The following is a 15456-nucleotide window of genomic DNA, read 5'->3' as shown; positions in this document are numbered from 1 at the left end:
AGGTAGTGGATACAAGGGTGATCAGATTGTCATGTCAATGACTGACTGCCAACATCACATAAGTCGTCTAGAAAAGCTAGTAACTCTTTTTCTCCCTCATTTCCTCAGGAGCTTTATTCCTGGAGCTATACTGTCACTTCAAAGGAAGAATTTTCTTAACAGAAGATTCTTCTTGTTAAGGGTACTCTAGGGTTTATTTCCAACTGCAGAACTCATAAATGTTGTAGACCTAGTTTCTGATTGTTAAGTACATGTTTAAACATGTTTAAAATTACATGTTTTTGATTTATGTCCCAGAAAAATGAGTGAAGATAACTTATTTTAGTGTCTCTAAGACTAGAGAAAATGTTGAAGGGGCACTGAGGATATCAAGAAGGAGTAGAAAGGCGTGGGTAAACACCTTGTTTGGTAACAGAAATGACTGTGACTCTGCCCTCCTTTATGGTTTTGAGGATAGAATTATTCCTTGTGACTCTGACCTAAGTGACTCCTGGTTAAAGAAAGTAAATGGTTTAAATCCTCAAATAACAATGTTTAGATAGTTTATAAATATTATAAATTTAATACCTTTTTAGCATTTGCTTGATCAAAGCCTCAATCAAAATATTTGTGTTGTCTTAATTTCCACACCTAAAATAAATGGAGAACAGCAGCATATAAATCAGATATGAATCAATTCATATACAGTTGGCATTATTTACTAATATGTTGAAAAATGTTCTTAGTAGCATGGCCCGTGTGGCTCAGTGGATTGAGCATCGTCCCATGAGAGGTGCCTGCTGATTCCCGGTCAGGGCACATGCTCAGGTTTCAGGCTCCATCCCCAGTAGGGGGCGTGCAGGAGCAGCCGATGGATGTTTCTCAAATCAATGTTTCTATCTCTCTCTCCCTTCCTCTCTCTCTAAACAATCAGTAAAAAAACGAAAAAGAAAAAGGTTTTAGTAGATTTCAGTTTCTGACTAGTTTACTTTTGCATAGAAAAATTATTACTGAATAACAACTCCTTAAAGGATATTAATAATTTTATGCTATTATACATACAAATTAGTTTCATCATTTATCAATTACTTTCATTATTGACAATTATATCTTGCAGTAAAGTTTCCTGAGGGAAAGATGAGTCAATACTGCTATCAACAGCAAGCTAATGAAGGCACTGAGATGAGAAAAATATATATCCTGTGTGAATTCTGCACTGGTTATTTAAAGAATACCTGGTAATTGATATTACATCTGAGTTTGGAGACAGTAAACAGTTCTGAGTTGGTCTATCAATATTACCACAGGCAAACAGTTTAGTCACTATATTATATAACCATGGAATCAATTTCAGAAAAATCTCAAGTATTCTAGGTAATTCAGGAAAAAAATTTCATTTTAAATCCATAGTTATCTAGATTATCCATACAGAATCTCCAAGCTTATTAAATATTTTAATCTTTTAATATATAAATGTATATTTCTTCTGTTTTGTTGACATTTATATAAATGTAGTACCTTCAGAAACCAATTAATTCTGCATAACTCCTTTTTTTGGTAGAAGAGGGGGAGGGAAATACTTAAGAGAAAATACTAGCACCTTGAACTGTGCACAGTACAGCAATAGTATTTAAACACAAATGGTTCTGGTTTCTGGCCCATATATTTATAAATAGAACTCATAAATTCTGAAGAACAAGTTGTGGACTACCAATTTTTTTCTACAGATATATATCCTGATTATGGGATGATTGTGAGATGAATGTTATCTTGCATGTTTCTTTACTTGTAGAACTTAGCCTAACTTGTGTGTACCTTTGGTAAGGAATATTTCAAGTTGGTCAAATTAGGGGATTGTTAATCCTAGCTAAGTGCTTCTTCCTAGTGGACAGTAACTTTCTGAGCCAACACAGGGATTTAAGTCAATTCAAGAAACTTTCTCTCTGGCATTGGGGTCACAAATACTGGATTCAGATCCAATTTTAGACTCTGTGGGATTGGCTAAGGTAAGAACCAAACAAGAACTCCAAGACTGATATTAACACAGATTCAAATTTTCAGTGTCTTTCTAGCAGAAAACACAGGTGAAAACTGGAGTTATACCTTAAGGCAGCAATTTTCACCCGGTGTGCCACTAGAATGTTTAAAACATGCAATACCTGACTATTTAGTCAGCAGCACTGACCACTCTTTTCTCTTAGACTGTGAAATTTTAAAAGTGACAACAGTCAACACAATAGCTGTCTGGTGTGAATGAATAAAAAATTATACCTATTTTTTTGTGTCAGATCAGCAAAAAAGTATAATGTATTTTTTGGTGTGCCACAGAATTTTAGTAATTAGTTTATGTGTGCCATGAGATGAAAAAGGTTTGGTGTGCCTTAAGTAGAAGGGCAAGGCAATTCACCTGGGCATTTTCTGCAGGGTTTTTAGCTAATACTTAGGGGACAGAGAAGGTCAGCATACAAAGTCCAAGAAAGATATATATTATCAGAATTAGAGAGTAGCTGTGCTGCAACCAAGCTTATTTTTCCTTTAGAATGCAGGAATTCTATACAAAGAAAGAAGTTACAATCAGCCTTAAAGATAGTATAGATTAATAAGTGGTTTATAAAGACTAATAAATACCAAAATCAAAGGAAACCAACAATGTTTTGACTACAACATGCAATAGTGAACTGCCACATGCTATGCTCTCCATGACTTCATTTTCTCAAATTTAACCTTGAGTGAAGAACATAGCAGAGAAAACAAAAAGACTAATCAAGAAGAGATTTCTCTTTAAAGATACACAGTAATTCAAAAGAAGGAAGAAAACAACTGCAACATAATAAATCCACTATTTGAAAATAACTAGACAATTATAATTAACATGATGCTATGTAAAACCAAGCAATTTTTATAAATTTCAGATATTTTCATCTTATTTTCTCAAAAGTTAATTTATTTATTTGAACCATTATACTTAATGATCACTTAAAAAATATTATTATGAACTTATCCCGGCTGGTGTGGCTCAGTGGTTGAGCGTCAACCCGTGCACCAAGAGGTTGCTGATTCAATTCCCCATCAGGGCACATGCCCAGATTGTGGGCCCGATCCCCAGTGGGAGGCATGCAGGAGGCAGCCAATCGATGTTTTCTCTCATCAATGTTTCTCTCTCTCTCTCCCTCTCCTCTAAAATCAATAAAGAAAAAAAATTTTTTTAATGAATAAAATATTATAAATGTATACTCTTAAAATTTCAATTTAAAGCTTTACTCTTGGAGCAGTGGTTCCTGAACCAAGTTTTACAAATGTAATATCTAAAGTCCAGTCTGCAAGCTGCTATTTTCAACAGTTCTAATTTCTTGGTTCTTTTTTTTTTTTTTTAATTTCTAAAAATAGGTTTTTATTGATTTTTTAGAAAGAAAGATAGAAACATCTATTGGCTGCTGACTGTACATCCCCTATCAGGAATTGAACCTGCAACCCAGGCATCTGCCCTGACCAGGAATCGAATAGGGACCTCTCAGTATGTGGGATGACACTCAATCCACTGAGCCACACTGGCCAGGCTTAATTATTTTTTATTGATTTTCAGAGAGGAAGGGAGAGGGAGAGAGAAACATCAATGTGAGAATGCAACATCCATAGGCTGTCTCCTGCATGTCCCCAAACAGGAATGGAGTCTGCAACTCAGGCGTGTGCCCTGAGTGGGAATCCAATAGGTAACCCTTTCGGGCACTGGGATGACCAACCAACTGGGCCACACCAGTCAGGGCAACATTTCTAATTTCTTTTCTTTTCTTTTTTTTTTAATCCTCACTTGAGGACATTTTTGCATGTATCTTCAGATAGAGGGAGGGAGAGAGAGAGAGGGCGAGAGAGAGAAAAACATCAATGTGAGAAAGACACATCAAGTGGTTGCCATTCACACGACCCCAACCAGGGCTGGGGACAAACTGCAACCGAGGTATGTGCCCTTAGCAGGAACCGAACCTGGGACTCTCTGGTCCGCAGGTTGACGCTCTAACCACCGAGCCAAAGCAGCCAGGGCAGCCCTAATTTCTTAATGAAACCACCAAGAACATATTTACCCACTTATCAGAAATCAACTAAAACTTTAAATTCCTTTGTCTAGAATGATAGTATCTAGTGATCATTCTTTGTTTACTAGAACCTCAAATGGTCAACACACGACTTTGATTAATGAGAGAAAGAGAAGTATCTGATGATGAAAATTTGGGAGTGCTTAAACAATGTCAAAGTCATATGGTTCTATAACTAAAAAAGAATACTATCTTTTCCCAAATCACAGAACCAAAAATTGAATTTCTCCACTCAGTGGTTCTCTCCCTTGCCTTAAAAGTTTTGGCTACTGCCCTGGCCGATTTGGCTCAGCTATTAGAGCGTTGGCCCACGGACCAAAGAGTACCAGGTTCAGTTCCCACTAAGGGCATGTACCTAGGTTGCAGTTTGTCCCCAGTCCCGGTTGGGGTCATATGGGTGGCAACTAGTCCACGTGTCTCTCTCTCGTTGATGTTTCTCACTCTCTTCCTCCCACTCTATCTGAAGATAAATACAAAAATGTCCTCTGGTGAGGATTTAAAAAAAAATTTTTTTTTTTGGCTACTAATATTCCCCAAAGGAAGAAAAATAAATCATTAATCATCAGACATTGGTATTAAGCTGTATATCCTACTGAGCCTACTCATGCTTCTTACTAGACTTGACATGTAAACTTAATTGGTTTTATCTTGCTAACATGTTTCTTTTAGGTATTTAATGCATTGTTTTATTTTTAAATCGAAAGACCTATACATTATAGTTATGCTTTCTGTTAAAATTGTTTTTGGTTCTATTGGAATTAATTAAACCTGCAAGGGCACTGTTGGTGCTTTGCCACTTGAACAAATTTGAGATCCAATATTTTAGTTGACTTCCCAATGTATAAAAGTAGTGGGACACAGACTGCTTACAAAAATAACTTTTAGAAACCACTGAATAAAGCCTAATTTAAACACCAATTTAGTAGACTTTAAGATGTGCCCAAATCTGAAAAACTGTAGCCCTTATGAAAATTTAGGCAAAGTGACACACTCCTCAATTAAAAAAAAAAGTTAGTTTAACTATTGTTTTTAAAAGAATAGAGTCTTAAAACATATATACAAAAGTAGCCCCGGTCGGTTTGGCTCAGTGGTCAGAGCGTTGGCCGGCGGACCAGAGAGACCAGGGTTCGGTTCCTGCTAAGGGCATGTACCTAGGTTGCAGTTTATCCCCGCCCCAGTTGGGGTTGTGTGGGTGGTAGCCAGTCCATGTGTCTCTCTCACATTGATGTTTCTCTCTTTCTCTTCCTCCCTCTCTCCCTCCAGCTCTATCTGAAGATAAATGCAAAAAAAAAACAACAAATGTCCTCGGGTGAGGATTAAAAAAAAATACACACACACACACAAAACTGCAATCTCTTATTTTATTTATTTATTTATTTATTTTATCCTCACCCGAGGATATTTTTCCATTTTTTGTACAGATAGAGTGGGAGGGAGAGAGAGGAAGGGAGAGAGAGAAACATCCACGTGAAGGGACACATCCAGTGGTTGCCACCCCCGCACGACCAACCAGGGCCGGGGAAAAACTGCAACCGAAGTACGTGCCCTTAGCGGGAACCGAACCCGGGTCTCTCCGGAACGCAGGCTGACGCTTTAACCGCCGAGCCAAACTGGCCAGGGCGTCTTATTTTTAAAAGAGGTATTTATTTTTTTACAGGATTGACCTTTGGGTTTTAATGAAAAGACAGAAAACAAGGAAGTTAAAACAAAGTTTTTTAAAAAAGCATTAAGCATCAACCTTCCTAATGCCATGACCCTTTAATATAGTTCCTCATGTTGTGGTGACCCCCTAACCATAAAATTATTTTCGTTGCTACTTCATAACTGTAATTTTGCTACTGTTATGCCTTGGGCGACCCTTGTGAAAGAGTGGTTGGACCTCCCAGGGTCTCTATCCACAGGTTGAGAACTGCTGCAGTAAGGTTTTAACAACTTGGACAAAAGCCAGGACATTAAATCGGATAGCCCCAACTCAGAATACTATTTCTTCTTCCTGTTTAGAGACTAAGTCACAGGCTTTGTCTGGATAAACAGCATTCTGAATTGCTGTTTTATTTTTTAAAAAAGGGTTTGCATTTTGTACTTATTTAGATATGTTAAAAGCCCTGAACCCATGAGTAGGATACAGTTTGGGATCACAGACTGCTCCTGGTGTAGGCAACTCCATTTCAATTAAGAAAAATATATTAAAATGCACAACCAATGAGACCTGTTGATGCTCAATTCCTGCTTCACCCAGGCGCCTCAACCAACCTCCTACAGAAATGCATTAAGTTTTGGGTCAATTCCTACAGATTTATAGGAAAAGAAAACCGGATAAAACCCAAGCACTCTATTTCCACGATCTTCTCACGTGATCAGGAAAACCACGACTTGAACACACTATGGCTAAAATGATTGTTTTTGTAGATTTTATTACAGTCACAGTAACTTACAATTTTAAAACAAGGCATTTGCAACTCACCCTCACAAATTTTGAATTACCATGGGGATTAATATATAGAAGAGTGAGCTATTATCCCCCAAACAAAGAAAACAACTCATATAAGTATAAAAGAATCTTTAACTTTTAGGAGGATATCCTCAAAGGATATTTAATATTTTAGAATTCTAATGTTACACCTTGGTCAACAGCAGGCAGACTTTAAATCTTTTTTATGTTCCTAAAAATCAACCTCAGCTGGTGGCCCTAAACAGTCTGTAGCTGCAAATACTAAGAAATGATTTTTAAAAAGTTGCTCAGGAGTGCAAGAGATTAGTCATTAAAACCTGCTAAACTAGTTGTGCACAGTTACTGCCTCAGGGGTGAAGCACCCTAAAATGTGGCGTTATGGTCCTTACTTAGCTATTTAAACCTTGTTTACAACACTATCAAGAATAAACCCGCAAGTGCACTTCCAGCCCAACATCGTGGGGCAGGTAAGACGAACCACTTAAACGGGGCTAACTTTGCGGCCCTCGAAGGCAGGCCGCGGCTGCGATTCCGACAGGCACACAACTGCCCCAAGGTTCTAGCAGAAGTCGCCCGGCTCCCGCTGGGGCGACGGGGCGGATCCTTCCGCGCGGGAGCGCGCGCCGCCGGCTCCGCTAGGGCCGCAGCTGCAGGAGAGCGCAGGGCGCGCGCCTTTGCGCGTCCTCCAGATCACCTTCAAGGGGGCGGGGAAGAACTGCCTGGGCAGGACCCCCTAGCGACAAGACAGCCGCCAATAAACTCTCCGAACGCGCCCCGAGGTTCCCGCCCCGCAAGCCGCCGCAAGCGCCCAATCCCGATCGCGTTCACAGTCTGCGTCCGGAATGTGCAGAACTTGGGGGCGGGGACACTAGGAACTAAATTAAGAAACTGAGTCCTGGAGTGGTAGGGAGGTGGAGGTTAGGCGGGGACTCCGCCGACGGAACGCCCGCAGCCCCGCCCGCCACGACTCCCCTGGGACGGTCGCTCCAGGGCCGGGTTCTCCGCGCGCCACGCCGCGATCCGTGGTAAACAAAGGCTCGCGGGGGGTGGGGGCGGGGCGGGGGTAACGGTCAGGTGACAGTGCCGAGCACATTTCGCAACCGCTCTAGTGGGGCTTCTCTGATCGGTAGCCTGGGGACCCACCTTGACCTCGTCAGCCCTCCCCGACAGACAACGGTCGCCCCCACCAAACTGGAAAGCTTGATTTGAGGCCCTCACATTCTCGGTGCTTCCTTCGATTAAAAAAGCGCAGCACTCCGTTCGAAGCCCGTCGGCAGCACGCAGCACCCGTCTCCCCAGAGCCCCTTCTGCCGACTGCTCCGAGGAGACGGGTGACCCGCACCTGCTACCCCCAGCCCTGGCGGGCCTGTCCCTCCCAACCCGCCCCCCGCGGGGCGCGTCAGCGACGCCGCGGTTCCGGGACGGCAGTGCCAGGAGGTGGGGGTGCCCTCCCGTCAGGACTGCCTGCAGGACTGTCGTTATCGAGCGGGGCTGAAGACCCCCAGGGAAGTCCTGCGGAACTCTCGCCCCAGACAGGGGCCCTGCGGCCCCAACCGCAGTCTCTCCTCTGACCCCCCTCGTCTGGCTCGGAGAGGCCGGCCGCCGCTGGCTTCCCTCCTGCAGACAGACACCCCCGTGGTCGTGACCTCGATCGCCCCTCCGCCCCCGGCTCGGGCCGGTTCCTCGCCTTTCGGCCGGTCCCGGAGCTGTCATCCCCGGGTACCTCTCGGCGAAGGCTGGAAGCGGCCAGCACCGGCTGCCCCGCGGTCCGTTAGCGGCTGGCGGCGCGGCGCTCCTTCCAGCCCCGGAGTCTCCTCGAGCCACCAGTCTCTGCCGCAGCTCACAACAAAGGAAACATGTGATCGTCCGGGCCAAAACACTGAGCGTCACCGACCCTTGGCCAATCCGAGTGGGCTTCCCACCCTCGGGGCACCCTGGGTGATGTAGTTCCTACCCCGGGTGACCATCGCGGAGGCTACTTGGGTCTCCAGCGTAGAGCGAGGTCTGGTGCGAGCGTGTGGAGACCCAGCCCAGGGGCTGCTGATTCGGAAATACTTTGTTTAGAGACAGGTTAAGGAAATGCATCGCTTTCGGAGCCTAGTGAGAAACCTGAGTGGTATGTTTATTGCCACGTCCAAGGCAAAAGCACGTTTCCATGAAGTCGCAGAACCTCAGAATTTGGGACGAGGCTTAGAGATCTTTTTAAATTTGACCTCTTGATTCCCAGTTGTGAAATCTGAGGGCCGGAGGGGTGAAAAGGCCTGGAACCCTGGTGGCTAGACGACGCAGGGAACTCGTCTTTCTCTGTAAATCTGTTACTGTCACCTGTATTAAATCCTGTTACCCTTTTATTTTTAACGTACATGCAAATCAAAGTCGTTGCAAATCCCTATTTTCCAAGGCAGATAGATTCAATAAAGGACATTATTTTGTCTTCTTGTTTCTGCAGATAACGTTTTTCAAGAATACCTTTTGACTTTCAAACATTTAACTACTTTTTGACTTTGATATCAGGATTATAATTTCTCTCTATTCTACTCTTTTTGAATACAGTCATGCCTTTATTAAATAAGGGGTTGTGTTGCAATGCCCAGAGGTGTATATAATATAAAAAGCCGGTGTCCAGGCTCTTAAACATGCTTTTCAGGCTTCATTTTCACCTCTTATTACTTAAAAATGAAAATGCCTGCGATTTATTGAGTTCTTACAAAGCTCAAGACTCAGTGCTAGGCACTTTATATATGTCCTTTAATCCTCATAATAACTCAGCAAGATAGGCGGTATTTATCCCATTCTACAGGGCAGAAACTAAGCCAGAGAGAGGATAAAGAGTCAGCTCCAGGTCACTCAGTTATTAAATGGTGAAGTTGGCGTTCACACATAAAACAAACAAACGAATTGTATTTATATTAATGTAGGTACACAATTTTCTTCTAAATAGTTTATTTACATAGTTAAATATTACAAGATCAGTAGTGCAACAGCAGTCCCGTCTCCCACCCTTCCCTTTCCTGATTATCCAAAAGTAACCACTTTCAACTATTTGAACTATTCTGATACTTAATCTCTATTTCCATATAGCATGTGGTTATTTTCTATTTATGCAGTTTGTCATCCCTTTCCTCCATCCTTCCAATATTATAATTTCTGGTTAAACAGTTATTTAATATTTATATTATTAAGACTATTATTCACTGCTGAGTCAAAGGGTATACAGTTTCCTTTCTTGTATGGATTTTTGTTTTTCCAGGGATTGACAAGCAACTAAGCACTGGTGGGTCCTCACTGCCTTGATAAAGTCTCAACTCCTTCCTGATGCACCTTAGGATCTATCTCTTCAGCCTAAATACCACTATCAATAAACTACCCACAGGACTCGCTCTGTCTGTATCCAGGCCATTCACATTCATATCCTGCTCCCCATGCCTCCTTCCCTTCACCCCATTCACTAGACTAGCTTCTGCTCTTCCAGGAGTCACCTTTTGGGTCTTCTCCCCTTGGAGACATCCTTTTCTTCCCTATTTTCCTTTGGGCTAGGTATCTCCCCTCTGTCTTTCCACAGCAACCATCTTGACCTCCTTCCCAGCAGTCATCACACTAAGTGTCTGTGTTTATTTACATGCCTTTCCTAACTAAGTACCCTCTGAGATCCCTGAGGTTAGGGATCATGTCTTATTCATTTTGTATCATAGTGCACCTAGTAGGTGTTCAGTGTGTATCTGTTAACTGATGAAATGCTTTCTACTTAAGGTTGAAGGGACTTGAGCTTTAAGAAAAAAAGAAAAATGCCACCAGTCCCCCTGGGATCCACTTGGACTCGGCTATGTGATGATGTCCTCAGACTCTCTTGTGGTAGATGGGTATAGGACCATCAATTGCAACTTTGAGAGAGGGAGGGAGGGAGGGGAGAAATGGGCCAGACAGCCCTGTAGACACAGACACAGAGGACTATTGGTGGATGTGAGAGCTCCCCAAGCAGCCAGAGTGAGTGGTTTCAGTATTGGTGAAGTACCTTGGAAGTTATGCGTACCCCACAAATCAGTGAGCATGGCCAGGCATGCACCTTTTTTCTCAGCTGGGGCTGGAATATAAACAGAGTTGTCAAGTCCAGGAGGAATCTTCTGAAACTGAGATTAAGCTGTAATGTGATTTATTTTATCTGGTGTTTATAATCCAGGTTGGCCCGGTCATTTGAAGGAGGCAGATAGTTGGAGAGGGGGGAACCTCTTCTTTCAGGGATATAGTGTATTGTCCCCTATTCTGTCTTCTTGCAGGTAGCACATGGCAGTCTTTGTCTTGCTCTCCAGAGCATCCATGACAGTCTCTAAAGTTTAAGGTTGCCAAATATCCATATTTTTCACCAGCCATTCTTTTTATTTTCCTCTCCAGCCTGCTCTTTTTCCCCATGCAGACAATATCACTCTGTAAACATACCAAACACTTTGACACCTCCCTGCTTCTGCTCATGGTCTTTTGTACTTGGGGTTTCCCTGTCCCCAATTGTAGTAGAAATGTTGGTCCTTTTTTTTTTTTTTTTTTTTATCCTCACCCGAGGACATTTTTCCATTTTTTTGTTCAGGTAGAGTGGGAGGGAGAGAGAGGAACAGAGAGAGAGAGAAACATCGACGTGAAAGGAACACATCAAGTGGCTGCCACCTGCACGACCACCAGGGCCGGGGACAAACTGCAACCGAGGTACATGCCCTTAGGGGGAATCGAACCCGGGTCTCTCTGGACCACAGGCCGACGCTCTAACCGCTGAGCCAAACCGGCCAGGGCTGTTGGTCCTTTTTTAAGGCTCATCTCTGGTGCCACCACTTCTGTGAGGCCTTCTCTGATTCTCTCCTCTCTCCCTCACCTACCATGAAGCTGTGGACAGCTCCAGTGTTTTTTAGAATGTAACTTGGTGTTGTGTTTATACCCAGCCCCTAGATGCACCTGGGTTCTTGCACCAGGTATAGGCCCAACACTTTGAGCTCCTCCCCCACAACAAATCCCAGTTGCAAAGCACTGATGAGTGGAGATTTTATGGAAGGTTTCACAGAGAGAGAATTACGTGGCATCTCAAACCACAAAACTCTGTAATTCCTTTTAAATGTCTGTTCCCTCACCTCAGCCAGTCTTCTTTTTTCACTAGATACCCTCTCTCTGGGCCTCTCTCTAGCACAAACTTGGCTTTTCTGCCTTTCTGTGATCTTTGCCGTCTTCCTCCTCCACAACCCCCCTGCCCCACTTCATCATTTTTTCAGTACTTTGCATTTTTACACTCACCAACTTTTAAACAATAGAGTTCCAGGCTTCAGAAAACAGATAATATGATAAATAACACATTATTCACCACACCCCCCAACCATGTTCCTCCACAGATATATTTAACATCTTAGCAAGTCTGTTACACAATACCCCTCAGAGTGTTGAGTGAAGGAGAAAGTAAACACAATACATTATTTACTCAATGCACCTGATCTCTCCAGTCTTGAGGCCCACCCCTTTCCTCCCTTCTCTCATGAGGTCAGAGTGACTCAGCTCCGAAGCCCTTTTGGATGCATAGGTCCGACTCTCCCTGGCTTTGTAGTTAGTTACCAGGAAAGGTTTGAGTTGCCCCTCTGGGGTGCCACTCCCACCCCACCCAGACAGTCAGTCATGGGCTCCACTAGTCCAGTTAAAACTTGGGGTCAAACATAGTAGCATTAGGATTCAGCAAGGAAAGATATAGCTGGGAAATTTTCCATTTTGAGATCTGGGAAAAGAGGTAAGTCTTCTGCCACCTGGAGTGTAAGCTCCCTCTCCTAGCTCCCTGAGCTTTTCCTTCAGGAGTGCCGTCTGCCACAGGGTGTTTTCCTCACAACTGAAACAAAAGTGAGCTTTCTATCTGGGGGTATAGTGTGGTGGAAATCTTGCTTTGTTCTTTAAACTGTCCTTCATGGATTGAAGACCATGAGATGCCTGGAGTTATTGCCTCGGTGGCCTCTGAATCCTGTTTGTGCCCATATTTGCTCCACTGGATGCAAATAAGGGTGACTGGTCATCACCATGAACCCTGGGCTCTGACTTCAGGGAGCTGAGGAATACTTGCATCCTCCCTGTACTGTGATGCCAGACCTTGCTCTTCTCTTTGTTCTTCTGCTCCAAGGACATCTGATTTTACCTTCCTTCTTAATTACTTCCCCAGTAGTGGGAATTCAACTGGTCCCTCTGGTCTCAGACGAAACCTGATATTTTGTCATAAATTACTCCTGCCTTGACTGCTCTAGGTAGGCCTGATTCTCCAAGAGACACCTCATAACATCTTTTAACATGACGTGTTCCAAAACCATCTCAGGTATGAGCACATGTAGAAAGTGTCTTTTCCTGCTCATGGCATCTGGTCACAAGCTTAGGTGCTGCTCAGCAGTCTGCCCCACAGATGGCACATAAAATACCTGCTTCTGGCCCTAGCGGACTTGGACTTTATCTCCAGTTTCTTGCCACCCTGTGACATTTAAGAGGCATATACTAATTCCATCTTGATCTTATTATGCTGTACCTGGCACTACTCTCCTTCCAAATGCCTGCAGTTTCTGAAGAATGTGTCTTTTCCGCCTGTGGTTCTCTTTGGCTTGATGGGCAGCCCTCCCAGGAATCCTTCAGCAAATACAGAAGGGCTGGACCTGTCCAAGAATATCTGCTGCTGACCTCTCCTGTTCTTGAAAGACCCCATTCAGTTTCTTAAGAAATCATATCTGTTGAGGCTGGCATACCACTCTCCAGACCAAGAATTCTCACTTTAGTAAGCCTACTTGATGCTCTTGTTATTGGTCTAAAATCCATGTGCCTGGTGTTTCAAAAGACCAACACTCAAAATGTCAGAATTTGGGGTAAGGAAAAGTTTGATTGATAAAAGTGTCAACCGAGAAGATGGAAAGCCTAGTGGTGCCTCAAATCCATCTTAAGTACAGATTTCAGGCTTCTTTTATGTCAAGGTAAGGGGGAAACAGGAGGACCAAGAGGTGATCGACAACTGTAGATATCTGGGCACTCACAGGGGTCCTAGGAAGATTGTTTTAGTTTGTTGACCTTAGTTGATATGAGTCTGGTCATGAGGTTCTTGCAAATCTTTGATACATAATACATACTTTCTTTATCTCTTCAAGATACTTTCTGGTAATGGGCTATTTTTTTAAAACTCAAGCCACAAGCGGAATTCTTCTAATGATTAGCATGTTTATATGCAAGAAACTATTTACCTGAAGGCCATGGGAGCAAAGCAGGCTTGAACAAGATGGAGTCCGAGAGGCTGAGCATTTCACTCTGTTATATTGTGCTAATCAGGTGCTCTGTCTGAAGCATCCATTTTGAGCAGTGCAACCTTCCAAATGTTCTAATGCAGATCTCAGAGCAGTTTCTATACACTGATAATCCAGGGACCACCCTAATTTGTGCAGTGTCATTTTTCACTCCTTAATATCAGCTCAACACTTTGACAGTCATGTCCTTGGACTCTTCTATAAAAAGTCTAAGTTTTCCTCGTGGGGCTTTAGATTTGAAGACCTAGGTTCAAAATTTAGCTTTGTTTCTTAGTAGCTATATACCCTTGAGTAAATTACTTAATATTTCTCAGTTTTTTCATCTGAATGAGAATAAAAGCACCTACCTCATAGAATAATGAAAATGAAAAGAAAAAAAAAAAAAAATATATATATATAGGCCCTGGCCAGTTTGGCTAAGTGGTTGAGCGTTGGCCTGCGGACCAGAGAGTCCCGGGTTCAGTTACTGCTAGGGGCACATACTAAAAAAAAAAAAAAAAAAGTGTGTATATATATATCCAGAGATAAAGTACATGCTTAATACAAACCAAAATTATTTCTGTTATTCTTGCCCCCCCCCCCCATTCTAGCTTTAATGTCCTCTATGCTTTAAGAATAGGAGGGGTGGCTCTTTTGCTCCCTGGCTGCTTGAAGACCAGTCGCCATCATGAACAGCACAGTAACTATCCGGACCAGAAAGTTCACAGCCAACAGACTACTTCAGTGAAAAAAAAATGGTCATTGATATTTTTCACCCTGAGAAGGCAACAGTACCTAAGACAGAAATTAGGAAAAACTAGGCAAAATGCATCAGAGCGCACCAGATGTCATCCTTGTATGTGGATTCAGAACCTATTTTGTGATGGCAAGACAACTGGCTTTGGCATGATTTATGATTCCTTGGATTACGCAAAGGAAAATGAACCCAAACATAGACTTGCAAGACATGGCTTGTATGAGAATGAAAACAGTCAGGAAGACTGCAGAGGCCAGGGTTGGTGCTGGCAAGTGAGCTGGAGATTGGACAAAGAAGGAGTAAAGCTTCTTTAGTACTTTCTGTGGTGATTGTGCAAATTTTTCGTGAGAGGATTAATAAACTAAGAACTAAAAAAAAAAAAAAAATGAATAGAAGGGGTAAGGAAGGAATGAAGACTATAAAGGCATATAACCTCTATTACCTACATTTGAAAAACAAGCCTGAAGAAATTAATTTATTTAGAAACTTAGAAAACAAAGCCAGCCTTTCTGAATACTCACTAGGGTCCTGACCTCTAACTTCTTTCATCTTTCCCAGTGGACATTTATAAGATAAAAAGAGAGCAAGGGTGAGAGTGAGATAAAATATCTATTCTTGCCCGGCCGGTGTGGCTCAGTGGTTGAGCATTGACCCATGCACCAAGAGGTCATCAGTTCGATTACTGGTCAGGGCACACGCCCAGGTTGTGGGCCCAATCCCCAGTGGGGGGCATGCAGGAGGCGGCCAATCAATGTTCTCTTTCATCGATGTTTCTATCTCTCTCTTCCTCTCCCTTCTTCTCTCTCTAAAAATATTTAAAGAAATAAAAAATCTATACTTAGTGGCCACATAACTGAGCTTAAACCATGGTTCCTTGACCAAGGGACTAATAATAGTTGAGGTAGCCCTGGC

General features: G+C 42.8%; 1 protein-coding gene across 1 annotated transcript in view; it reads right to left on the bottom strand.

The window, feature by feature from the left end:
- KLHL24 (kelch like family member 24) overlaps positions 1–8306 on the bottom strand; it is a 37076-nt gene extending 28770 nt beyond the window's left edge. Inside the window, exons 1-2 of the mRNA XM_036243081.1 lie at positions 8246–8306; positions 568–630 (exon numbers count right to left, since the gene is read on the bottom strand). The gene's annotated coding sequence lies outside the window, so the exon portion shown is untranslated. The remainder of the gene's footprint in view (positions 1–567; positions 631–8245) is intronic.
- Between the last annotated feature and the right edge of the window lie 7150 nt (positions 8307–15456).

Source organism: Molossus molossus, unplaced genomic scaffold, assembly GCF_014108415.1.
Source record: "Molossus molossus isolate mMolMol1 unplaced genomic scaffold, mMolMol1.p scaffold_m16_p_5, whole genome shotgun sequence".
Lineage (NCBI taxonomy): Eukaryota > Metazoa > Chordata > Mammalia > Chiroptera > Molossidae > Molossus > Molossus molossus.
Note: the sequence above shows the minus strand (reverse complement) of the source record. Positions and strands in the feature narration are given on the sequence as shown.